Below are 27,332 nucleotides of genomic sequence, written 5' to 3' on the forward strand. Positions count from 1 at the left end.
GCTGGGACAGGCTGAAGCCAAGAGCCAGGGACTCATTGCTGGCCTCCCACATGTGTGTCAGTAGTTCACTTACTTTAGCCATCATCTGCTATATCTTAGGTTGTGCATGAACAGGAAGCTGTATCAGAAGCAGTGTCACTAGAATGTAAACTAGGCGCACCAATATGGGATGCAGATGTCCCAAGCAGCAATGTAATTTCTAAGCCAAATGCCTGCTTCATTTTTCTCTTAGAATGCGCTGATTTTGAAGGTTTTTTTGGTCTGTCATCATTCATCTCTTTCCCACCTCCACATTATATTTAGTAGATAAATTGTAGAGTTTTGAATTCCATCTCTGGCATGAAATATTTACATGTTTGGTCAAGTGATTTTTGTCTCTTTGAAATTTAGTTCCTTCATTTAAAATAATGGAAATAATAGCATGTTTACAGAATTTACAAGAAGATTAAATGGAATAAATAGCCTGAAATGAAGGAGAAACTAAAAATGTGAATTTGTTCACTTATATCATATTTCACACAAAATGTAGAGATTGCACCTGCTTATAGATTTATGAACGATCATTATTAGCCAACCACATCCTTCATTCTAAACAACAAACCAATGACGTTTGTAAGTGAGCAATAAGTAAGAAAAAGACTAAATCAGTTATTTTTATCTCTTATAAACTATTGCCATATCATATACTTCAGGCTACATTCCATACTAGATTTTTTGTGGATTTTAGGAATTTATAAAACCAAGAGTTCAATGAAAAGTGAATGAGAGTTGCAAAAAACAAACCAATTTACAAAGCAGAGTTTGATAATCTATTATTAATTTGGTAAAGAAAAATGCTGCAAAAACACATAGGAAATTGTACAAAATATTGTTTACAGGAAATTATCCCTACCAATAAGAAAAGAAGCAATGAATCAGAAATGTTTCCTATTTATTGCATGTGTTTATAGTAAAGGCTACCAGTCCCTGGATCATCATATGCTGAGAGTTTGCACTTGAAAATATTTCCCTTTCACAATTCATGAACTGGCATAGAACAACCATGTTCTTTCAGTTTCTTCCTACACTCTACAGACATCCAGAAAGTATAAAATAAGCTTTTGCCAAATGTCCATTGTGGCAGATTAACCGTGGTTGTTAATAAGAAGCAACCAACCCTAGCATCCCTCAAAAAATGCCCTGCTCTTGGGCTGGAGGAACATGATTATCCCAAACGGGAAATTTGTGGGCGCTAAATTTGGAAGTGAATAAAAAACTTGTAGGCTTCGAAATCCCATTTGGCTCCTAAGCCAGATGCAGCTTCAAGGCTGCATGGGACTTTCTTTCTCCGTATTTTTCTTTTTCTGTGTTATTCCCATGGCAGTCTTAGAAGAAGGAACAAGAATTCCTTTCAAGCAAGAATGTTTATTGCCTGCATGATGCAGGCTTCCATTTGGTCAGAAAAACATGTTTTTCAATTAACTTTCCCTTGATAAACAATAATTTAATTTAAAAGGATGACTGTTTTGCAAATTGCAATAATACACATTTTATGTAGGATAAAACTTCACTTTTTTAAGAAGGGATGATTTTAGTTGCCAAATGTCTAAAAGCAAAGTGTGTTTTGAGCAGTTGGCTTCTTCTCATTCTAAATTATTTTCTTAGAATACCTGATTCTAAATACCTGATTCTAAATTCTGAATGCAAAGGCCTGAATCATCTCACTTGAGGTGTTTAAGTGAAGATGGCATTGATCCAATCAATCAATTTGATTTGCACATGTTTGCCTGTTAGTGAACAAATTCTCTTTGCTGATAGCAATCGCTCCTAAAACTGACAAAAATTGATTTAATTATTCTGCTTCAAATCTTCACATTTAAATCTCTCTCCCTCTGTCTTCCTCTCTCCTTGTTTCATTCCCTTTTCTCCTGCCTCCCTATCCCATGTTTATGGTCTAGATGAGTGAAGATTATAATATTTTTCCTTCTTTGACTACCAAGGTATGTAATTAGAATGTAAATCTAACCACCAGCTTATATAGATTTCTTTATGCATTTGTTTACTGTATACATGAAATTGCTGGAATGAAGGAAAAAGCTCCAGGATAAGGTTTTTACCAGAATATAAATTACTGCATAAAAATAATGATAAATCTTCTCTCCAAAAATATTTTTATGATAAATGACGAACATTGGCAATAATAACAGCCACAATAAGAGTACTCAACTGAGGAACAAACTTTACCCTCCTAAAACTGAGAACAGGCCTCCCCAAACATTCCTTGCTCACAACCAACACCAGAAGCGAAGGAGAAAAAGCTCCTTCTAACAACTTACGCTCTTTTAAAAAAAAATTATTTTAAAGTCAGAGCCACAGAGTGAAAGGGAGAGACTGAGAGCATATTCCATCCACTGGTTCACTCCCCAAAGGCTTAACGGCTAGGGCTGGACTAGAGGGCGAAAGCTTCATCTGGGTCTCTCAGTTAGGTGACGGGGCCCCCGCACTTTGGCTGTCTTCTATTGCTTTTCCCACGAAATTAGCAGGGAGCCAGATTGGCAGTGTAGCACCCAGGACACAAACTTGCACCATTGTGGGATGTAAGAGTCCCAGGTGACGACTTTACCCGTGATGCCACAACACTGGCCCCACAACTTAAGCTCTTTATAAATGGCATTTTAAAACCTGTAGTTTGTTGTTTGCACAGCTAATATAATTACTAGGAAATATTTGGCATGTGAAAAGAATCTTATTTCTGAATTTCGGCATAGTATACAATTTGAAAATGGGGGCGGGATAATATAAAGAACCTTCAAAAATTTCTTGGAAAATTAGTATTTTTTTTTAAAAAAAAACCTCAATTTCAAATTTTGTAAATCAAAATAAACATTTTTTATTTTTAAAAAGATTTTATTTATTTGTTTGAGAGGTGGAGTTACAAAGAGGGAAAGACAGAGAGAAAGATCTTCCATCTGTTGGTTCCCTCCCCCAAATGGCTGTAACAGCTAGAGTTGAGCTATCTGAAACCAGGAGCCAGGAGCTTCTTTAATGTCTCCCATATGAGTGCAGGGTCCTAAGCACTTGGACCATCTTCTGCTGCTTTCCCAGGCCATCAGCAGGGAGCTGGATTGGAAGAGGGGCAGCTGGAACATGAACTCACAACGTTATGGGATACTGGCGCCACTGGTAGAGAATTAGCCTACTATGCCACAGCACCGGCCTCAACATATTTTTTATAGAAAACTTTTATTTAATAAATAGAAATTTCAAAAGTACAAGTTTTGGATTATAGTATATTTTTAAAATATTTTATTTTTCATTGGTCCAAAATTACAAAACAAAAAATGTGAGGTACTAATACAAAGAATTCCCATAAATCCGTTATCCCATTTTCCCTATTATAAAAATCTCATATTAGTGTATTTGTCACAATTAATGAAACATACCTAAATTCTGTATTGTCTTTAACAAAAACTCCTTTATCCCTTTCATCTCCCAGCATCTAGTAATCAAAATCCTACGTTCAAATTGAGTTTTAAAAATAGAAGAATCTTCCAACTATGAGGAAGGACACATAGTATTTGTCTTTCTGTGCCTGGCTTATTTCACTCAATGTGATGTCCTCCATTTAACCACTTTATTATAAATTAAATGATTTCATTCTCTTTATGGCTGAATAGCATTCTATTGTGTATATATAGCATATTTTCTTTATTCATTCTTGTGATGATGGACTCCTTGGCTATCGTGAACAGTGCTGTGATAAACATGGTGAAGAGATTTCTCTTTTCAAAAAAAAATGAGTTTATATTTTTTGCACATATACCCAGTAAGTAGTGGGATTGCTGGATCATACGGCAGTTCCAATTCTAGTTTCTTTTTTCTTTTTTTTTTGACAGGCAGAGTGGACAGTGAGAGAGAGAGAGACAGAGAGAAAGGTCTTCCTTTGCCGTTGGTTCACCCTCCAATGGCCGCTGCGGCCGGCGCACCGCGCTGATCCGATGGCAGGAGCCAGGAGCCAGGTGCTTTTCCTGGTCTCCATGGGGTGCAGGGCCCAAGCACCTGGGCCATCCTCCACTGCACTCCCTGGCCACAGCAGAGGGCTGGCCTGGAAGAGGGGCAACCAGGACAGAATCCGGCGCCCCGACCGGGACTAGAACCCAGTGTGCCGGCGCTGCTAGGCGGAGGATTAGCCTAGTGAGCTGCGGCGCCGGCCTCCAATTCTAGTTTCTTAAAAAATATGTATATTATTCCCACAGTTCCTGCACTAACTTACATTCTCACTAACTGTGTAAGATTTCCCCTTTTCCACATGATTGTCAGCACCTGTTACTCTCTGTCTTTTGGAAAACAGACATTATGACAGGAGGAGACAAAATTACATTCTGGTTTTGATTTACCTTTCCCAGATGGCTAGTTATATTGATCATTTTTTCATACATTTGCTGATCACTTGTATTTCTTCTTTTGAAAGCTGTCTGTAAATTTTCTTTGCCAATTTCTGGATTGGTAGTGATTTTTTGCTGAGTTTTTGAGTTGCTTATATTTTGCTGATATTAATCCTTAGTTATATAAATAACATTGCAAATATATTCTCCCATTCTGTCATGTCTCCTCACTCAATTTTAACTTTTATTTAATAAATATAAATTTCCAAAGTACAACTTTTGGATTATAGCAGCTTTTTCCTCCCATAACCTCCCTCCCACCCGCTATCATCCCACTCCCTCTCCCATCCCATTCTTCATCAAGATTCATTTTCAATTATCTTTATATACAGAAGATCAATTTAGTACATACTAAGTGAAGATTTCAACAGTTTGCACCCACACAGAAACACAAAGTGTAAAGTACTCTTTGAGTACTAGTTATAGCATTAATTCACATAGTACAACACATTAAGGACAGAGATTCTACATGGGGAGTAAGTGCACAGTGACTCCTGTTGTTGATTTAATAATTGACACTCTTATGTATGACGTCAGTAATCACCGAGAGGCTCTTGTCATGAGCTGCCAATGCTATGTAAGCCTCTTGAGTTTGCCAACTGTGATCTTATTTAGAGAAGGCCATAGTCAAAGTGGAAGTTCTCTCCTCGTTTCAGAGAAAGGTACCTCCTTCTTTGATAGCCCATTCTTTCCGCTGGGATCTCACTCACAGAGATCTTTCATTTAGGTCATTTTTTGCCAGAGTCTTGGCTTTCCATGCCTGAAATATTCTCATGGGCTTTTTAGCTGGATCTGAATGCCTTAAGGGCTGAATCTGAGGCCAGAGTGCTGTTTAGGACTTCTGCCATTCTATGAGTCTGCTGTGTATCTGATTACCATGTTGGATCGTTCCCTCCTTTTTAATTCTATCACTTAGTATTAGCAGACACTAGTCTTGTTTATGAGATCCCTTTGACATTTAATCCTATCATTATGATCAATTATGAACTAAAACTGATCACTTTGACAACTGAGATGGCATTGGTACATGCCACCTTGATGGGATTGAATTGGAATCCCCTGGCACCTTTCTAGCTCTACCATTAGTGGCAAGTCCAAGTGAGCATGTGCTGAATTGTACATCTCCTCCCTCTCTTATTCCCACTCTTACATTTAACAGGGATCACTTTTCAGTTAAATTTAAACACCTAAGAATAATTGTGTGTTAATTAAAGCGTTCAACCAATGGTATTAAGTAAAACAAACAAATACTGAAAGGAATAAAATAGTAAGTTATTCCTCAACAGTCAGGACAAGGGCTGATCAAGACATTGTTTCTCATAGTGCCCATTTCACTTCAACACGTTTCCTTTCAGCTGCTCAGTTAGTTGTCACCAATCAGGGAGAACATATGCTATTGTTCCTTTGGAACTAGTTTATTTCACTCAGCATGTTTTCCAGATTCCTCCATTTTGTTGCAAATATCCAGATTTCATTTTTTTACTGCCCTATAGTATTCTATAGAGTACATATCCCATAATTTCTTTATCCAGTCTACTGTTGATGGGCATTTAGGTTGATTCCAGGCCTTAGCTATTGTGAATTGAGCTGCAATAAACATTGAGGTGCAGGCAACTCTTTTATTTGCCAATTTAATTTCCATTGGGTAAATCCCAAGGAGTGGGGTGACTTTGTTGTATGGTAGGGTTATATTCAGGTTTCTGAGGAATCTCCAGACTGACTTCAATAGTGGCTTGACCAGTTTGCATTCCCACCAACAGTGGGTTAGTGTTCCTTTTTCCCACATCCTCGCAAGCATCTGTTGTTGGTAGATTTCTGTATGTAAGACATTCTAACTGGGTGATGAGGTGAAACCAATTTGTAGTTTTGATTTGCATTTCCCTGTTGGCTAGTGATCCTGAACATTTTTTCATATGTCTGTTGGCCATTGGATTTCTTCTTTTGAAAAATGTCTATTGAGGTCCTTGGCCCATCTCTTAAGTGGGTTGTTTGTTTTGTTGTTGTGGAGTTTCTTGATCTTTGTAGATTCTGGTTATTTATCCTTTATCAGTTACATAGTTTGTAAATATTTTTCCCATTCTGTTGGTTGCTTCTTCACTCTCCTGACTATTGCTTTTGCAGTAAAGAAACTTCTCGATTTGATGTAATCCCAATTATTAATTCTGGCTTTGACTGCATGTGCCTCTGGGGTATTTTTGAAGAAGTCTTTGCTGGTGCCTATATCTTGCAGGGTTTCTCAGATGTTCTCTAATAATTTGATGGTGTCGTGTCAATGATTTAGATCTTTAATCTATGTTGAGTGGATTTTTGTGTAAGGTGTACGGTAGGGGTCTTGCTTCATGATTCTGCACATAGAAATCCAGTTTTCCCAGCACCATTTGTTTTATAGACTGTCCTTGCTCCTTGAATTGGTTTTAGAACCTTGATCAAATAAAAGTTGGCTGTAGATGTTTGGATTGATTTCTGGTGTTTCTATTCTGTTCCATTGGTCTATCCATCTGTTTCTGTACCAGTACCATGCTGTTTTGATGATAACTGCCCTGTAGTATGTCCTGAAATCTGGTATTGTGATGCCTCCGGCTTTATTTTGTTGTACAAGACTGCTTTAGCTGTTCGACGTCTCCTGTGCCTACGCATGAATTTCAGCATCATTTTTTCCAGATCTGAGAAGAATGTCTTTGGTATTTTGATTGGTACCACATTGAATCTATAGATTGCTTTTGAGAGAATGGACATTTTGATGGTATTGATTCTTCCAATTCATGAGCATGGAAGATTTTTCCATTTTTGTGTATCCTCTTCTATTTCTTTCTTTAAGATTTTGTAATTCTCATTGTAGAGATCTTGACATACTTGGTTAAGTTTAATCAAAGGTATTCAATTGTTTTTGTAGCTATTGTGAATGTGATTGATCTTAGAAGTACTTTCTTAGCCATGGCATTGCCTGTGTATACAAAGGCTGTTGATTTTTGTGCATTGATTTTATATCCTGCTACTTTACCAAACTCTTCAATGAGGTCCAATAGTCTCCTGGCAGAGTTCTTTGTTTCCCCTAAATAAAGAACCATATCATCTGCAAAGAGCTATAGTTTGAGTTCTTCCTTTCCAATTTGTATCCCTTTAATTTCTTTTTCTTGCCCAATGTCTCTGGTTAAAACTTCCAGTGCTATATTGAATAACAGTGGTGAGAGTGGGCATCCCTGTCTGGTACCAGATCTCAGTGAAATGCTTCCAACTTTTTCCCATTCAATAGGATTCTGGCCATTTGTTTGTCATAAATTGCTGTTATTGTATTGAGGATGTTCCTTCCATACCCAATTTGCTTAGAGTTTTCATCATGAAAGGGTGTTGTATTTTATCAAATGCTTTCTCTGCATCAATTGAGATAATCATATGGTTTTTCTTCTGCAGTTTGTTAATGTGGTATATCACATTGATGGATTTGCGAACGTTGAACCATCCCTGCATACCAGGGATATATCCCACTTCGTCTGGTGGATGATCTTTCTGACGTGTTGTTGCATTCTATTGGCCAGAATGTTATTGAGGTTTTTGTATCTATGTTCATCAGGGAAATAGGTCTGTATTTCTCTTTCTCTGTTGCATCTTTTTCAGATTTAGGAATTAAGGTGATGCTGGCTTCATAGAAAGAATTGGGAGTATTCCATCTTTTTCTATTGGTTTCCCATTCTGTCATGTCTCTTCACTCAATTGATTATTTGTTTTTTGGAGGTTTATGAGTCTGATTTAATCCAACATGTCTAGCTTTGTTCTTGTTACCTGTGCTCTTGGGTTATTACTTAAGAAATCATCACCTACACCAACATCTTGACAGGCTTTCTCTATGTTTACTCTTAGCAATTTCACAGTTTCAGGTCGTAGATTTAAATCTTTGATCCACCTTGACTTGATTTTTATATACAGTGATTGTTAATGACATAATTTATGTTTTCTACATATATATGTTCTTATGCCAATATCCTCTATTGAAATGATTTTCCTTTTTCCAATGTATGTTCTTGTCATCCTAACCAAAGTTTACTTGGCTGTATTTACATGGATTAATTTCGGGGTTCTTTATTCTGTTCCATTGATATGAGTCATTTTTTTCTTCTTGCTCATAACATTGTTTTAATCACTACAATTTTTTTAAGGTTTTATTTATATATTTGGAAGGCATACTTACAGGGGTGATGAGATAGAGATAAATATTTATACATATATATGTGTGTGTGTATATGTGTATATATATATATATATATATATATAGAGAGAGAGAGAGAGAGAGAGAGAGAACCATCTGCTGGCTCAATCCCCAAAATGGCTACAAGGCTGGAACTGGGTCAGGTCAAAGCTATGGGCCTGAATAGAGCTTCATCCCTGCCTCCAATGTGAGAGTACAGAAGTCTAAGTGCTTGGCTTGTATTCTGCTGCTTTCCCAGGCATATTAGCAGGGAGCGGGATCAGAAGTAGAACAGTCTGGATATGAACTGGTTCCCATATAGGATGCAGGCAGAAACTTAATTTAATCTACTGCAATGTAGGCCCCAATTGCAACAATTTTGTAGTATGCTTTGAAATGAAGTACTTTGATGTTTCCAAAAATAAACATCTCTTAATTCTGCTTTCTCATGAATTCTTTTATGTGCCCTTATGCATTATTTTAACAATCTTCTAAATAACATCATGCAATACCAATTTTATTATTAGGCTGAAGGTCTTACGTATTTGGGAGCCTTATATGAAAATATTTTTACTGATTGTGTTTATATGCTATTTTGATACATGTCTTATGGAGTTGGATGTGAATACTGAGTGCGGATAGCAGCTAAACATGAAAAAAATCATAGTTTTGCATGGTCCACACTTCGAAGATAAGTAGACTTGGAGTGTTTATGCTTGCTTTAAAATGCTCTCCAAGTCTTGGAGTACCTAAGCAATCTCATGATCTAGAAGTGTCATAGGCCATCATGAAGTGTCTTTGTGACACCCGTGGAATATGTTCTGTAATGAGTAAATAAGACTTCAAGAAAGGAGAATAGATTCTAGAGATAAACCAATTCTAATGGATAAAAAATAGAGTTCTTAAGATGAAGAAGATTTATAGAGTGGAAATTAGAAGAAGTTGAGTGTGGGTTCTTCACCTGCAATATCTGGAAACGAGATCAGGATAATAATTGGAGGTATTTGTGAAATAACCTCAGAGAAAGGTACTTTTTGAAGTATCGTCCTGTTTACTGAATATCCAACACACACTAAGCACATGAAAGTTGTTGAATTGTTTAGTTGTTGGCTTAATGATGTACACGAATTTTCTCCCTTCTAAGTCACATTCTTTTGTTACGTAATGCCAAAAGTGCAATTGGAATTGACGTCTGTCACACCCTTCCTAAGTTCTCATCTTACCATTCCTTCTCAACATCAATCAATCATCTCACTTCCAGGAACTCTCTGAAAGTCTTTGCTGTGATCACTGCTGTAGATTGTTGGTCCCTCATCACAGCCAACTTTTCTCCACTAAAATATCACATCACAGTGTAGGTACAGCAGCACTTTTTGAATATTTGAGAGCTAAATAATGTAAGAGATTTTGCCAATTGACTATAACCGAAACATATTTTTGAATGTTCTATGATCAAAATAAAAACATAGGTCTTTGGAAGTGTAACAGATAAAAAAGAAAAGAAAAAATGAAAATAACCTTGGAGATTCTTAGGGTGCAATTAAATAAGTAAATATTTATTTTGGAGGGATTTCAGAAAGATACAGACATCATTGTACCAGAAAAGGTCCATAAGGGTCCAATAGACAGGATCGTTAAAGGGCCTACTGGGGCCCATCACAGTCAAATTGTCCAAAGTACAAGACAGAATTATAAAAACTGCATGAGAAAAGCACCAAGTCACATTTCAGGGGATTTTAATTAGTTTCACAGACTATTTCTCAGTAGAAACATCAGGCCAAGAGGGAAAGGGAGGACATACTGCAAGTTCTATAAGAAAAAAAAAATGCCAACAAAAATCATATAACCAGCAATGCTATGCCTTTGAAATGAGAGATAGATGAATACACTCCAGGACAAGCAAACATTCAGGGACTTTTACATCAACAGATTGGCCTTATAAAAATGGTCTGGGAAAGCAGATGAAGTTGGCCCAAGTCCTTGGGTCCCAGCCACCCATGGGGGAATCATGAAGTTCGTGGTTCCTGTCTATGTCCTGGCCAAACTCTGGCAATTGGGAATATATGGGGAATGAAACAGAGGATGGAAGTTCTCTGTCTCTGTCTCTCTTCATCTCTCTCTGCCTCTGCCTCTCCCTCTCTGTAACTCTGCCTTTCAAATATATATATATATATATATGTGTGTGTGTATATATATATATATATATAAAGATTCTGGAGCCAGCGCTGTGGCATAGTGGATAAAGCCATCGCCTGCAGTGCCAGCATCAGTGTCAGTTCAAGTTCCGGCTGCTCCACTTCTGATGCAGCTCCCTGCCAATGGCCTGGGAAAGCAGTAGAAGATGGCCCAAGTCCTTGGGCCCCTGCACCCATGTGGGAGACCTAGAAGAAGTCCCAGATACTGGCTTTGGATGGGCCAGCTCCAACCATTGCATCCATTTGGGGAATGAACCAGTGGATGGAAGACTTTCTCGCTCTCACTCTCTGCCTCTCTCTTTCAAATAAATAAATAAATACTTTATAAGTTAATAAATAAAGATTCCACATGTAAATGACCCTATATGATACTTGTCTTTTGTATCTGACTTATTTCACTTAATGTAATGCCCTACAGATTGATCCTTATTTGTAGGCTTTCCATCTTTTTAATGGCCAAATAATATTCAATTTGCATACATATATACATACACATGTATGTACATACATAAAGCACATGCATATATATGTATGTACACACACACACACATGCACACCCCATAATGTGGACAATTACTCATTCTCTTTGAATGGACAATTAGGTCACTTTCATGTCTTGGCTATTGTTTTTTTGTTTTTTTGTTTTTTGACAGGTAGAGTGGACAGTGAGAGAGAGAGACAGAGAAAGGTCTTCCTTTGCCATTGGTTCACCCGTCAATGGCTGCCGCAGCGGGTGCGCTGCAGCTGGTGCACCGCACTGATCCGATGGCAGGAGCCAGGTACTTATCCTGGTCTCCCATGGGGTGCAGGGCCCAAGCACTTGGGCCATCCTCCACTACAATCCCTGGCCACAGCAGAGAGCTGGCCTGGAAGAGGGGCAACCGGGACAGAATCCAGCGCCCCGACCAGGACTAGAACCGGGTGTGCTGGCGCCGCAAGGCGGAGGATTAGCCTAGTGAGCCGTGGCGCCAGCCGGCTATTGTTAATAATGTTGCAGTGAACATAAGAGTTCAGACATCTTTAACACACTGGTTTAATTTCATTTGGGCATTTACTTCAATGTGGGATTTTTGTGTCATATGATACTACTATCTTTTATTTTTTATTTTTTTAACTTTTATTTAATAAACATAAATTTCCAAAGTACAACTTTTGGATTATAGTGGCTTATTCCCCTCATAACCACCCTCCCACCCACAACCATACCATGTCCCACTCCCTCTCCCATCCCATTCTGCATCAAGATTCATTTTCAATTATCTTTATTCACAGAAGATCAATTTAGTATATACCAAGTAAAGAATTCAACAGTTTGTTCCCACACAGATACACAAAGTATGAAGTACTGTTTGAGTAGTAGTTTTACCATTAATTCACATAGTACAACACATTAAGGACAGAGATCCTACATGGGGAGTAAGAGCACAGTGACTCTTGTTAATTTAACAATTGACACTCTGATTCTGTAATCACCAGAGGCTCTTGTCATGAGCTGCTAAGACTATGGAAGCCTCTTGAGTTCGCAAACTCTGATCTTATGTAGACAAGGCCATAGCCAAAGTGGTACTACTATCTTTTATATTAAAGTGTTAAGCAACATCCATGCTGATTTGCATAATGATTACTAGCTTACATAGCCACCCACACTGCAAAAATTATCTTTTCTTCACTTCTTGCCAGCAACAACATCTCTTGTCTTTTCATAATAACCATCCTAAGAGATATGAGGTGATATTTCATTATGATTTTGGTTTGTATTTCTCTAATTACTGGGAATGCTAAGCAACTCTTTACGTAGGCCATTTTTATGTTTTCTTAACCTTGATGATTCAATTAAGAAAGAAAGAAACTGAAATATGAAGTACTCCTAGATATGCCAGTTACATGCCATCCTATTTAAAGTTAAATGAGATGAAGATAAGTATTATATTACATATATAAATAATAAAAATAAAATTAAGCAATCAAAAAGCAAACATTTCAGATTTAAACTCAATGTCTTATTTTCCCAAGCAAAATTTTAAACACTACCCCAAGAGGTAGAATATTTTGCTTGCTCATTTGTATGGAGTAATGCCTCAATTAACCAAAAGGATTCAATCAGTGGAATCATTTATCTGTTAGAAACATGCAGATTAAGCAATAACAAAACATTAACAAAGAAATAAGCAAGAAATGTGAAAACAGGAGAAAAATAACTAACATTTGCATAGCATTTTGTAGAATATAGTATTTGGCATAATGATTCCACCTAATATTCACCAATTATGTGGAAAATACTACTAATAATTTGTTTCACATGTGAAGGAATAGACTCGGAGCAGTTAAGTAACTTTGCCAGATCAAGCAGTAGCTAAAAGAAAAACCTACATGAAGTGCCTTGATCTATTAACTGCAGGTATTGTCCTCTATCCACTATAACATATATTTTGGTTTCCTTCTATGTAATAACTTGGCTGGCATTGCCTGTCTTTTCTTTTGTTGGAATATTGCAATGATTAATTTGGATGACCAATAAATTTCAAACAATATTAAAATAAAACCCACAAACATCTGCCATTTTATGTATCTATGATTTAATCCCAGTATAAACCTAAGACATGTTTATACTATTCCACTAAGGGCTCAGATGCTGGAGAGGTTTAAGTGAGAAGCAGAAGTTAAAGTCATTCTTTATGACATTGTCATATGGAGTTTTTCCTTTGTAAAACAGTTTGGTTACAACTTTTTCGTATTGCTCTTGATAACACAGCCTCCATTTTTACATTGCTCCCCTGTGGAAACTTCCATTATTTCTCTGTAAATCAAATTCTTACTCTCTTCATTCTTTGTCAGACCATGTTTTTAAAACTTTCAATATTTATGACACATCTACGTTCACAGACAATCCCAGAATAAAGAAGCACTAACCAAATAACCAGTGAGATTCTGTTTTAGAATTTGCTGCTGTAGTGCAGGGAAATCTGCTCAAGAGTGTTCTATAAACAAATGGAAAAGACCCAATGGTAAAAAAGTCACTTGTGTATCCCTTAAAAAAAATGAACCCATCAGGCCGTGGAAAGGGTCCATGAGAAAGCATAAAGCATAGTGCTCCATCCTCAAAGGTCAGGCAATCAGATTCTAGAAGGGAGACCCCTAGGTAGGAACAGCTCATATATATATATATTTTTATCTCTGTACTTCAGTGTTTTATCCTTGATTCATTCTAACAGATGAAGAGGAAGTTTAAGGAGGTCTTAACTCTGAATTTGGGTTTATGAGGTATCCCTGCTCTGTTTAATTAAAACTGCCTTAAGGCCTTCTAATCCAATTTTTGATTCACAATATATTAATAAAATCTGCTGACTATTTATATTTCAGTAAAGAACTCCTTAGCCCTAAAGAAATAATTTAAGCACCAAAGCATTTGGACAGCTAGTAGAGATTTTTCCTATTATTTGATTTGGGAATAACAGTTTTCTCCAAGATACCTGCCTAATAATATAATAATGAGTGAAAATTTAATTCAAGAAAATTAAATTGATTGTCCTCTGGTTCTGTAAGAGAGAAATCAGTCAATTACTATGTTTGAAGATGAAATTAATTTTGTATTGCACATTTACCATTTAGTACTTACAGTTTTCAAAGCTATTTATATAAAATATTATGAAACACTTTGATCCACATATGAATATGAACAGCAATATACAATTATTCATAAGGCTTAGTCTAATTTACATGACTTGTGAGTGAGATGATAATAATTTAAGCAACAATTTAATAGTACAATGATCCAGGCTGTATTCATTGAACCACGCTGCCTTAGCTATAATAACAGTGCCAAGGAAGGCACCTTTCTTTCACTCCAAGACAAAAAATTAATCTTTCTTTTCCAAATAAATAAATTTGTTACAAATGAATAGGGAACTAGAGATGCAGATACCAGGTAGTGGGCAGCGTAGTTAGTGTGGGGATTGCCTCTCTCCACCCCCAAACTACAGCTGTGTATTTACTCAGCTGTAGAGTCCAAGATACCTGCAGCCAAGTCTTTGATTTAATGTATTTTACTTTTTCAACCAATCTCATGTGCATTACTGTTACCATTTTATATTATAATTAATTTATTTTCATTTTATTAGAGAGACAGAAAGAGGGAGAGAGACAGAATTTCGATCTGCTGGTTCATTTGCCATATGCCTACAAGAGCCAGAACTGGACCAACCTGCAGCCAGGAATCCAGAATCCAACCCAGGTAACCCATGTGGGTGGCAGGAACTCAAATACTGATTTGCTGCCTTGCAGGTTGCACATTTGCAGGAAGCCAAAACAGAGGGTGAAGAACTGGGATGCAAACCAGATATTCCAATACAGTATGTGAGCATTCCAAGAGACATTGTTTTTATTTTTTAAAAAATATCTATATAAAGAGAACAGATTTCATGTATTTCATGGATAAAATTCAAGGAAGATAACCATTCCCCCTCTCTCAATCCTTCTTGCCTCCTTATTCCATCTTTCCTTCTTCCTACCTTCCTCCCTTACTTCTTTCCTTTCTTTATTTTTTCCTTTAATTTTTGCAATGACACATTTTCAATTACTTTATAATCACAAGCTAATGCACCACTAAACATAATGTTAGACTGCTGTGCCAAATACTCACATATTTGCTATTTTTAAAAGATTTGTAGCTGACGCCATGGCTCACTAAGCTAATCCTCTGCCTGCAGCACCGGCACCCCGGGTTCTAGTTCCGGTTGGGGTGCCGGATTCTGTGCCGGTTGCTTTCCAGTCCAGCTCTCTGCTGTGGCCTGGGTATACAGTGGAGGATGGCCCAAGTGCTTGGGCCCTGCACCTGCGTGGGAGATCAGGAAGAAGCACCTGGCTCCTGGCTTTGGATCGGCGCAGCGCAGGCAGTAGCGGCCATTTGGGGGGTGAACCAATGGAAAAGGAAGACCTTTCTTTCTGTCACTCTCTCTCACTGTATAACTCTGCCTGTCCAAAAAAAAAAAAAAAAAAAAAAAAGGTATGTGAAGCACTTATAAATAAACTAATATCTAATATCAGGGTCATATTTCATTTAAAATAGAATATATTAAAAGGGAAAGTCATAACAACAGGGTATACAAGTTACACAAACAAGAAAACTCTATGTTTTGTGTATGAGTTATTTTTAAGGTTTTTTTTTAACTTTTATTTAATGAATATAAATTTCCAAAGTACAGCTTATGGATTACAATGGCTCCCCCCACCCATAACTTCCCTCCCACTCGCAACCCTCCCCTCTCCCGCTCCCTCTCTCCTTCCATTCACATCAAGATTCATTTTCAATTATCTTTATTCACAGAAGATCAATTTAGTATATACTAAGTAAAGAATTCAACAGTTTGCACCCACACTGAAACACAAAGTGTAAAATACTGTTTGAGTACTAGTTATAGCATTAAATCACAATGTACAGCACATTAAGGACCGAGATCCTACATGAGGAGTAAGTGCACAGTGACTCCTGTTGTTGACTTAAGAAATTGTCACTCTTGTTTATGGCGTCAGTAATCACCCTAGGCTCTTGTCATGAGTTGCCAAGGCTATGGAGGCCTTTTGAGTTCGCTGACTCTGATCATATTTGGACAAGGTCATAGTCAAAGTGGAAGTTCTCTCCTCCCTTCAGAGAAAGGTACCTCCTTCTTTGATGACCTGTTCTTTCCACTGGGATCTCACTTGCAGAGATCTTTCATTTAGGTCATTTTTTTTTTTTTTTGCCAGAGTGTCTTGGCTTTCCATGCCTGAAATACTCTCATGTATGAGTTGTTTTTAAAAGTTTATGGAAATTGAATTAAAAACTATGTTGATTTTGTTGAAAAATAATTGGAATCTATGAAATATGCCAAGTCTTCAAAATGAAACTTTAAAAATGAAAATGAAACTTTAAAAAACTAAAATTTCGGAGCTGGCACTATGGCACAATAAGGTTAAAGCCCTGGCCATATGGGTGCTGGTTCTAGTCCCGGCAGCTCCTCTTCTGATCCAGCTCTCTGCTATGGCCTGGGAAAACAGTGGAAGATGGCTCAAGTCCTTGGGCCCCTGCACCCACATGGGAGACCTAGAAGAAGCTCCTGGCTCCTGGCTTTAGATCAGCACAATTCCGGCCTTTGCAGCCATCTGGAGAGTAACCAGTAGATCAAAGACCTTCCTCTCTGTCTCTATCTCTCCCTGTAAATGTCTTTCAAATAAATAAAAATAAATTTTTAAAAAAAAGAAAAGAAAAAAACTAGAATTTCAATTTTTTTCCTAAAATAAGCTTTCTTTCATTTCCATTTTCCACAAAAATTTTAATGTGTCTTTGTGTGCATGCATGTGTGTGGTTAAAATGGACACAAACTGTACACTATCTTTTAGTAAACCATGTTGTGAATATTTTGCCTGATTCACCTGCTTTTTAAATTATGAAGCAATAACATACAATATTATTTTAGTAAAAAGTAAAACAGATAATACAAAAAGGATGCAGTATTATGTTGTGAGTAAAATTGTGGGCTACACAGGCAAATAGGCTGGTTCTTTCACTCACTAGCTCTGTGAGCTTGGTTCAGTTCCTTTATCTTCACACGCTATTGTTTCTTCATTAGTAAAACAGATATAATAATAATAATAATAATAATAATAATACATTCCTACTGAAAGAATATATATGGTTATTAGGATTATGCCTGTCAGAAAAAGTGCATAAATAACTGGTCATTACTGTCTACTATGATCATCAGTGTTTATCTATATGATGATTATAGGTTAGATGTAGCTGAGCGGCCAGTACTGTGGCTAAGTGGGTACAGCCTCTGCTTGCAGTGCCTACATTCCAGATGTGTGCCAGATCAAGTCCTGGCTGCTCTACTTCCAAACCAGCTCCCTGTTAATGAACCTGGGAAAGCATGAGAGGATGGCTTAAGTCCCTGGTCCCCTTCACCCATGTGGGAGACCTGTAAGAAGCTCTTGGCTCCTGGCTTTGGCCTGGCCAAGTCCTGGCTGTTGTAGCCATTTGGGGTGAGAACCAATGAATGGAAGACCTCTCTCTGCCTTTGCCTCTCCCTCTCTATAACTCTGCCTTTCAGGTAAATAAATTTTTAAAAAGAAGAAGAAGGAGAAGGAGAAGAAGAAAAGAAAGAGAAGGAGAGGAGGAGGAGAAGCTGAGTATTTGAGAAAGATCAAGACCATAACATGAAATAATTGTGAGTAAATGGAGAAAGATATTGTGAAGAGACACACAGAAAAACAAGAAAAAAGACAAAGATGAAAACAGATGGTGAAGAGTGATAAGCAGTAGAAATTCCTTCTGAATGATCATTGGAATAATTTCTTGTTATGTAGGGCTATGAGCCATGGGGGGCTGGGAGTGATTACATGATTTGGTAGTTAGAGTGTTAACCATTCTTCATAGCTTTTGTTTTCCTAAACATACTCTACATTGAATAATCATAACTAGGAAGTTGTATCCTGGGCTTTGGTTTCAGAATTTGTGGAATATCACATTAGTAGGATCTGTCACAGAGACACACATTCACGTACATGCTTGCAACACACACACACACACACACACACACACACATATATATATATGTAAATCTTATGATCCTAACTATTTAAAAACATAATAATTCTGGCATCACTGAGTAATGAAAACCAAGAGAGTATTTTATATCCTAGTGAGAATGCAAAAATGGTTGTTAAGATAAAATTTTAAATTTAAATAAAGATAGTTTTGCTCCCTCAAACTCATAGGCTTGAACTCTCACTTAAGCCAGCCACCTTTTACATCGACACAATGGTCTCCTAAGAGAGACAATTCTGCTGTAAATTGATTTTGTATTTGCAAAGGTTTGCACAAGACTTCTGATGTTTCAGGCAAAGATTTGTGCAAATACCTCAGCAATTCCAACTTCTATTCCTATACTGTAAAGTGATTGGAACGTGAACCATGGAGGCCTCTTGATCTCAATCCCCAGCAAAAGCAAAAATGTCTCCACTGATTTATCACTTGGTACTTCTCTTAGACTATATACATGATCACTACAAGAATTGTTCTTTTTGTCCAGATGTTTCATAGTACAAAGAAGTCATTACTCAATCTGTCACATATACAAGAAATCTTTAGATACATTCTAGTTTGTTTTTGGTTCCAGGAAAAATATGTCTTTGAAGATAAATGTCTCAACTTTCTTCTGCTATCTAACATGATTAGTATTTAAATGTTTTATTTTTTTTTCTTCTGTTCTCAGTAACTAAAGACTGCCATAGAAAAGCAATTGCTGGGCCTAGTAATTTTGTTTCTTACAATATTTTTCTATATTGTGGTAAGATATTGGTGGTATACAGATTCTAAGAAAAGTCAAAGATTTTAACATTTGATTTTAAATTTTAACACTTCAAAAATTATGCTTCACAGTGCAAAATCTCTCATTTCAAACAGATAGTAATACAATAACTGAAAATTCATAATATTCCATTTGGTTTAAATGAATATGCTAACAATAAATACAAAAATATTTATTTAAAACCTCCTAGCATTTTTATTCAGTTACAGAATGGACATACGATTGACTTTAAATCTTTGCTTTACTGATTTGTTTATTTGAGAATTTGAGAAACAGAGAGAGAGAGAGTACTCTCATCCACTGGTTAATTCCCCAATTGCTCCCAAGAAACAGGGCTGGGTCAATCCAATGCCAGGAGCTAAGAACTCAATCCAGGTCTCTCATGTAGGTTTCAGGGACCCCAGTTCCTTAAGTCATTCCGCAGCCTCCTAGCGTCTGCATTATCAGAAATCTGGAAGCAGATGTTGGGACCAAGAATTGAATCAAGGAATTCTGATATGTGATACAAGGGCATTAATTGCTAGGCTAAATACCCACTGTACTTCATTGTTTTTCTCAGTGTTTATATTTAAGTTCAGTCTGAGTGCCCAAGATATTAACTGGAACTATAGCTAAAAAAATAAATGCTATTGCTTACAAGTTTTCACTTACTATGTGTGAAGATTTGACACTGAAAGCTGAGTTAAAACTCCTGAAACATTGCATACTACTCAACTAACATCACGTTATTAATGATGATACTAGTGATCTATCCCTGAAAACAAATTACCACAGTCCAACAAAGTGGATTAAGACAACAATTGTTTGTGGCTTCATAAGTTCTGTATCTCAAGAATTTGAGAGTGACTTTTGGCTGAAGTTCTCCAGAATGGTTACTAATAGCATGTCTGGCAGTTTTACAACTATCTGAAGTCTTGGTAATTGCTGCAAGATACATTTTTGGGATATGGTTCCATAATTCCTTACATAGCTATAAGAAGTAGGTCACAGATTTTTGAAGGCTGTTGATCAGAGGCCTCCATTCTTCATCACATGATAGGCTTTATAAGGTAGTCCAAGTGTCCTCACAACATAGTAGCCAATTCCTTCGGAGTAGTAACCCAAGAGAGTAGCTGACTTCCAATGTCTTTGTGACCAAACTTACACACCAGTAATTCTGCCACATGTTATCAAATAGAAGATTCATAAATCTAGCTCACATTCATAAGGAGATGAGGTGGAAATAAGCCTTTATCTTTTGCATGGAGCAATTTCAAAGAATTTGTGTACATATTTTAAACTAGCACAATGGCCTATTGTCTACATTTTATTTACATTGTCTCACTTGAAAAATATACTTAATACTCCGAAGAACCTCCAAAGTCCTACCTCTTTCTTAATCAACAGATTAAAATCTATATTACTTATATGTGCAGATGATACCCTTGGGTACAACCCCTTGAGTAGAATTCTAGAACTGTTAAACGAAAAGACAAAATAACCCCCATTCTTCCCAGCATACACTGGTGGACAGGCATGGTATTATTACTGTAGATATTGCCATCTTAAAAGGGGGTAAAGACAGGCACAGAGGAGTCATTGTAACATAGAAAATTAGAAATCTTGCTGGGTATAGTTTTGTAAATGTCTTGATTAAAATCCAGGGTATTGATAATAATTTTCTACTCTTGTGATTTTATTATTTGAATCATTTCTCCTTTATTACAAAAGGTAACCATGTTTACATCATAGTATACTTCTTAAAATTTATTTTCATTGAACTTTTAAAAATTTTATTTACATTATACAAGTTTCATGTATTTTATATATATAGATTTAAGAGCTAGTAATACTTGCCTCCCTCCCATCCATGCTCCACCCTTCTTCGTCCTCCCTCTCCCAATCCCACTCTTAATTTTTAGAGATCTACTTTTAGTTCACTTAATGATCGTAAAATGTACCCTACACTAAGAATTCAACAAATAGTATGAAGAAAAAAAAAAAAAAACTTCAACAGAAGAGACAGCGGTTGTAAATAATCATTGAATCTCAAAATGTACAATTCACTCCTATACATTACATATTAGGTACTTTATTAGTCACTCCTGAACAGGGAAAAGATATGTTATTTGTTTCTTTCCTCCTTATTGAAGTTTATGAGTTCAAAGTTCTCTTTTCATTTTGTCCTTTCCCCCCAGTCCCTTTCAGTCTAATACAGGTGGCATTTTTTTTAAAGATTTATTTATTTTACTTGAAAGTCAGAGTTACATAGAGAGAGAAGGAGAGGCAGAGAGAGAGAAAGAGAGGTCTTCCATCCACTGGTTCACTTCTCCAATGGCTGCAATGGCCAGAACTGTGCCAATCTGAAGCCAAGAGCCAGGAGATTCTTCAGGGTCTCCCATGTGGGTGCAGGGGCCCAAGGACTTGGGCCATCTTCTGCTTTCCCAGGCCACAGCAGAGAGCAGGATTGGAAGTGGAGCAGCCAGGACTCAAACCAGCGGACAGATGGCATTTTTACAAATATAAATATCTTAAAAACTACCTAGGTCTTCTGTGACTCTTTTTTTAAAATTTTTTATTTAGTAAATATAAATTTTCAAAGTACAGTTAATGGATTACAATGGCTCCCCCCCATAATTTCTCTCCCACTCACACCTCTCCCATCTCCCACTCCCTCTCCCATTCCAGTCACATCAAGATTCATTTTCAATTATCTTTATATACAGAAGATCAATTCAGTATATTTTAAGTAAAGATTTCATCAGTTTGCGCCCACACAGAAACATAAAGTGTAAAATACTGTTTGAGTACTAGTTATAGCATTACTTCACATTGGACAACACAGTAAGGACAGATCCCACATGTGAAGTAAGTACACAGTGACTCCTGTTGTTGACTTAACAATTTGACACTCTTGTTTATGGTGTCAGTAATCTCCCTAGGCTCTAGTCATGAGTTGCCAAGGCTATGGAAGCCTTTTGAGTTCGCCAACTTCGATCTTATTCCGACAGGGTCATAGTCAAAGTGGAAGTTCTCTCCTCCCTTTCTTCTGTGACTCTTAATTCTGGTCACTCAATTAGACAATAGCCACACTCTAGATATCTTCAAGATAAGGCCTTCTCAAATTTGGACTTTTCTGTTAAGAAGGCAGAGACAATATTTTTAAATGTCATAAAACTTCATTGTATAATTGAAAATATCTGTGAGACAAATCTTTTAGCTATTTAAGGGTTTTTTGTTAGATAGAATACTATTCTGATGCAGTTGCTTTGATCTTTCTGAACTATTAAAAATCTTCAACATATCTTTGCTTTCCTCCCTAGAAAAAGATTTACTTGAAGCTCTGGAAGACATAGTTATTTGTCTTGAAAGCTTTAGGTTTTGTAAATTTTAGCATCATTCATCACATGAAACATTGCGATTTGTCTTTCATAAAGCCCCAACTCCTTCCTACTTAACAGTCCTTTCTATTTTGCATCTTTATCATAAGCATATTTTATTTTAATTAAAACTTTCTTTTTTCTCTCATCAATTCCCACGGTAAAGTTATATTGATATAAACAGAGCAGATTGAATGAAAAAAATGACAAATTCAGGAAGAAATGTGTGAAGGACCTCAATAGAGGGTTCTCAAAAGAACAAGCAAATGGACAAAAATTTATGAAAAACTGCTCTCCATCAGTGAAAGACAAATCAAAACCACAATGACATATCACCTCATCTGTCAAAATGGGTATTATCTAGGATTGACACCGTGGCGCAGTAGATTAATCCACTGCCTGCAGTGCCAGCATTCCATACAGGTGCCAGTTCTAGTCCCGGCTGCTCCACTTCCAATCCTGCTCTCTGCTATGGCCTGGGAAAGCAGTAGAAGATGATCCAAGTCTTTAGGCCCCTGCACCCGCGTGGGGGACCTGGAAGAAGCTCCTGGCTCCAGGCTTTGGATCAGTGCAGCTCCAGCCATTGCGGCCATTTGGGGAGTGAACCAACAGAAGGAGGACCTTTCTCTCTGTCTCTCTCTCACACTGTCTGTAACTCTATCTCTCAAATAAATAACATCTTTTATTTAAAGGGCAATATCTAAAATAGAGTACCAAATTCTGGTGAGGATGTGAAGAAATGGAACTCTAATACACTGTTGAGGGGAATGTAAATTTGTAGTCATTGTGGAAAATAGTAGAGATTTGTTTAAAAGCTAGAAATAGACTTGCCATATGATCCCAAAAGACATGAGCATGTTAAATCAAAGAGATACCTGCACCACCATGCTTTTGTTTCTATTTTTGCTTTTGGGAGGATTGACATGCATCTGGGAAGCCATGTAGGACCATGAGACGACCCCAGCCTCTCAACATTTTACAGGCTCCAGAGCTCAATCCACATAGGCAGAACACCTACAGGTAGCTGGCTCTGGGAATGTCTCAGTCTCTCTGTAGTCAGGACAGGATAGTGGTTGGAATGGATCCTCTGCACACCATGTCTGTGGGATCCCTGTGAACTCAGACTTTGGGAACTCTTTAACTTCACAGGAGGGTACAGGGTATGACTGGGTTTCTGGGAAATCTGTATGTTCGGCTTAACAGGCTCAGAGCTCCCTGATTATCTGGGGTGGGTCAATGGTTCTTGCAGCATCGGGGATGAGCACTGCACCTAATGTGAGCTGGCACCCAGATATTGATCACCTTTGAAGAGAAGAGGTGAAGCTGTGATTATACCAACAAAAGTGACCATACCCTCCTCTCTGTTAACAAGAGAATGTCTACCATGCCCAACTTGGGTATCACCTTGGATACTCCACCCTGGGGCACAGACTAGAGCTCTCTGGCCATACCCAGCACATGCCCCCAGGTATTTACTGGGGTCAGTGTTGTTGCACTGGGGTCGGTCTTGTGGCAAAGTGGGATAAATCAAGGCCTACAGCACCAGCATCCCATATGGGCACATGTTTGATTCCCGGCTGCTCCACTTCTGCTTTAGCTCCCTGCTAGTGTACTTGCAAAGGCAACAGAAGATGGCCCAAGTCCTTGGGCCCCTGAAACCATGTGGGAGACCTAGAAAAAGTTCCTTCCTCCTGGCTTCAGATCGGCTCAGCCTTGACCATTGCAGCCATTTGAGGAGTGAACCAGCATATGGGAGACCTCCCCGCCCCCCTTCTCTGTCTCTATCTGTCTCTTTCAAATAAATACAAATAAATCTTTAAAAAATCTCATGGGTTTGTTGAATGTGCAAAGCATAGAAGAGAGATAATTCTGAATCCCAAGATTTAACGTGCTGAACTATACCTGGTTTGATAGTCATAAAACAGTGAGCACATAAGCAAAACAACTAACTTGCGGATGTATTTCTACACATTTGTTATATGTCACTGTCAAAAAGGATATCCACTTGGACCTTAATATTTTTGGCCAGCCAGGGATTTTTCTTCCAATCTTTTGGCAATATAGTTAATTCATCTAAAACAATAAGCAAAAGAGAAATTTTAACACAATTTCACTGAGCTACTAACTTATCCATGCAGCAGGGACAAATCTCCCTCAGTGGAGATGATGGTGAGTTCTCAGCACAAGCAAATACAAGAGCAGAGACTGATTTGGGGTGTTATTGAAGATGTCTAATTGGAGAACCATATGCAACCAGTAGGTGTCAATCTTAGAAAATTGAATAAACTTTCATTGCTTTATCCCCATTTATTCAAAAACATTGACATGAACAACATTTTTAATTATTGGCAATTTGTTGGACTTCAAAGTAAGTTTCTTTGCACTTTTCAAATATGAGGATATAGATCTAAGGAGGGTAAATAAAAATCTTTATGTAAATTGACCAAATTGGACAAGTTAACAAAGAGAAATGTCTTTAGTTCTTAGAAAGTATTGTGTTAAGCTGTTACTAAACAACCATCACTTGTGAAATCTTTAGACCACAAACTTTTTCTCTTTTTACTCAACAAACATATCTTATATCCAAGTACTTCCATAATCATAATGTTGATTTTCATTTTTCTTAATATTTACAAAGTAATAAATGAGCAACTCCTCATATTTTCTAATCATATAAAATATAGCTACTCATTAAAATAGTGAAAAGCCGAGCTTGACTTGAAACCCAGGTTTGTTTAATCACAAAACACTTGTCTTTCTAAAAACAGTGATCCTAGGCCAGCGCTGTGGCTCACTAGGCTAATCCTCTGCCTTGCAGCGCAGGCACACCGGGTTCTAGTTCTAGTCCTGGTCAGGGCGCCGGATTCTGTCCCGGTTGCCCCTCTTCCAGGCCAGCTCTCTGCTGTGGCCAGGGAGTGCAGTGGAGGGTGGCCCAAGTGCTTGGGCCCTGCACCCCATGGGAGACCAGGATAAGTACCTGGCTCCTGCCATTGGATCAGCATGATGCGCCGGTCGTGGTGGCCATTGGAGGGTGAACCAATGGCAAAGGAAGACCTTTCTCTCTGTCTCTCTCTCTCACTGTCCACTCTGCCTGTGGGGGAAAAAAAAAAAAAACAGTGATCCTGACAGGGGCTAGATGACCACTTCGTAGTGTAAATATTCTCAGTTGAGTACTGATGCTTTATAAATGGCTTTCCTTGTCCTTGCTATCATTAAGGTTGACATTATGGATATTACAGATGAGCAACCAGATCCCTCTCCAACTCTCATGTTTTTTTCATTTCTTAGCAGCTATATTTGTCCATTTACTACCCTTGGCCACACAATGTTCCAGCATTGATAAACATAATTAAGTATTGAATAAACTAATTCATTAATCTAGCTTCTTGCCCACCCTACAAGGCATTAAATATAACATCATACTGAGCAGGATTAAAAGCAAAGCAAAACCTCAGAATGGGGGGGGGGGGGGCAGACACTACAAGAATTTCTAAATAGGGGAGAAACTCCACAAACAAAAAGTCTCCTGCAAATTTACATCTTTAAGAGGATTACCTCAGGAGGGGTATTGGTACCTTTTTCCAGAATAAGCAATCCTGGGGCAGTTTGTGCTCACCTTTTAGCCTCTGGTTTCATTAAGAGCTCAGCACCCTGGGTGGAGAACTGGCATGTCTGGTTGGCACTTGAATAAGGAGAGTTTTATTATGTAGAAAAGGAAGGAACCATGTGCAATCCTGACCATACAGCTCTGGGCATTGAAATTCTCAAAGTTTTGTGGTTCTTTCTGTGCTTGAAATCCCCATTATAAATATAAAATTTATTAAGATACTAAAAATACAATCATTTCAAAGACAGAGTTTCATGAACTTTTGGAATCATATGTATATTTGATATAAATGCCATCAAAATTGAGATTTGTCAAAATTCCAGGATCCCAGAAAGTTTCTCCAAGCTAATCTGAAGACAATTTATCTCCATTCTAAACCCAAAACAGCTACTGTTTTCTTTTAGAGATATGGAGAATCACATTTTCTTATATATCTTATGGTTGAGTGGTCACATGACTCTTGTCTTTTGAGTCGTAAAAAGAAATGATACTTCCATCCTGAAGCAATTAATTCTAATGCAAGAACTCTAGTGCCTTCTTTTCTCTGTCATGTATTAGGGAGATTCTTCCCAGATGCTCTCTGATTTTGTAAGAGTGGAAGGTCAAAGGCAGCATTCCAATCAAAAGTCTTTTATTAGATTGATTCTTTTAAAGTTTAAAAATATCTAGAATATTTTGATTATTCAAGTCATTTTGGTTTTCTATATAATATGTAATGCTCAGTATGTTCAACCTAATCTATAAAGGGAAACAGGCCTGAAGTTTTCTTCTGATTCACTAAAGTGACCCTCACATAATTTGACTTTTTCTATTCTTTCTCCAGAATACTGAGAATCATGGTAATCATTCAAGGTCTGTCTTAACTGTTTGTCACTGTCAACTGACCTTCCACGTTTAAGCATCAGGTTCTGAACTTTTATATGGGCATGAAATCACTTGCCCACAAAACCTCTCATCCATCCTTGTATCCCTATTTAACACACACACACACACACACACACATGCAAACATACACACATATATAAAGAAATTTATATTATTGCATGCATACATCACATATTTTATTTATTTATATATGCTACAGTCAGAAGAGCTACATTTACTGAACTCACTGGAAGCAAGCAATGGGCAAGCATGTCATGAAGAGGTTGACAACTACTGCTGGTATCACATATTTTAAATGTTTACCTTTTAGAAGACAGTGTTTGTATGGCTTGCT

This window comes from Oryctolagus cuniculus, chromosome 4 (assembly GCF_051225735.1).
Source record: "Oryctolagus cuniculus isolate XC-2025 breed Fujian yellow rabbit chromosome 4, ASM5122573v1, whole genome shotgun sequence".
NCBI lineage: Eukaryota > Metazoa > Chordata > Mammalia > Lagomorpha > Leporidae > Oryctolagus > Oryctolagus cuniculus.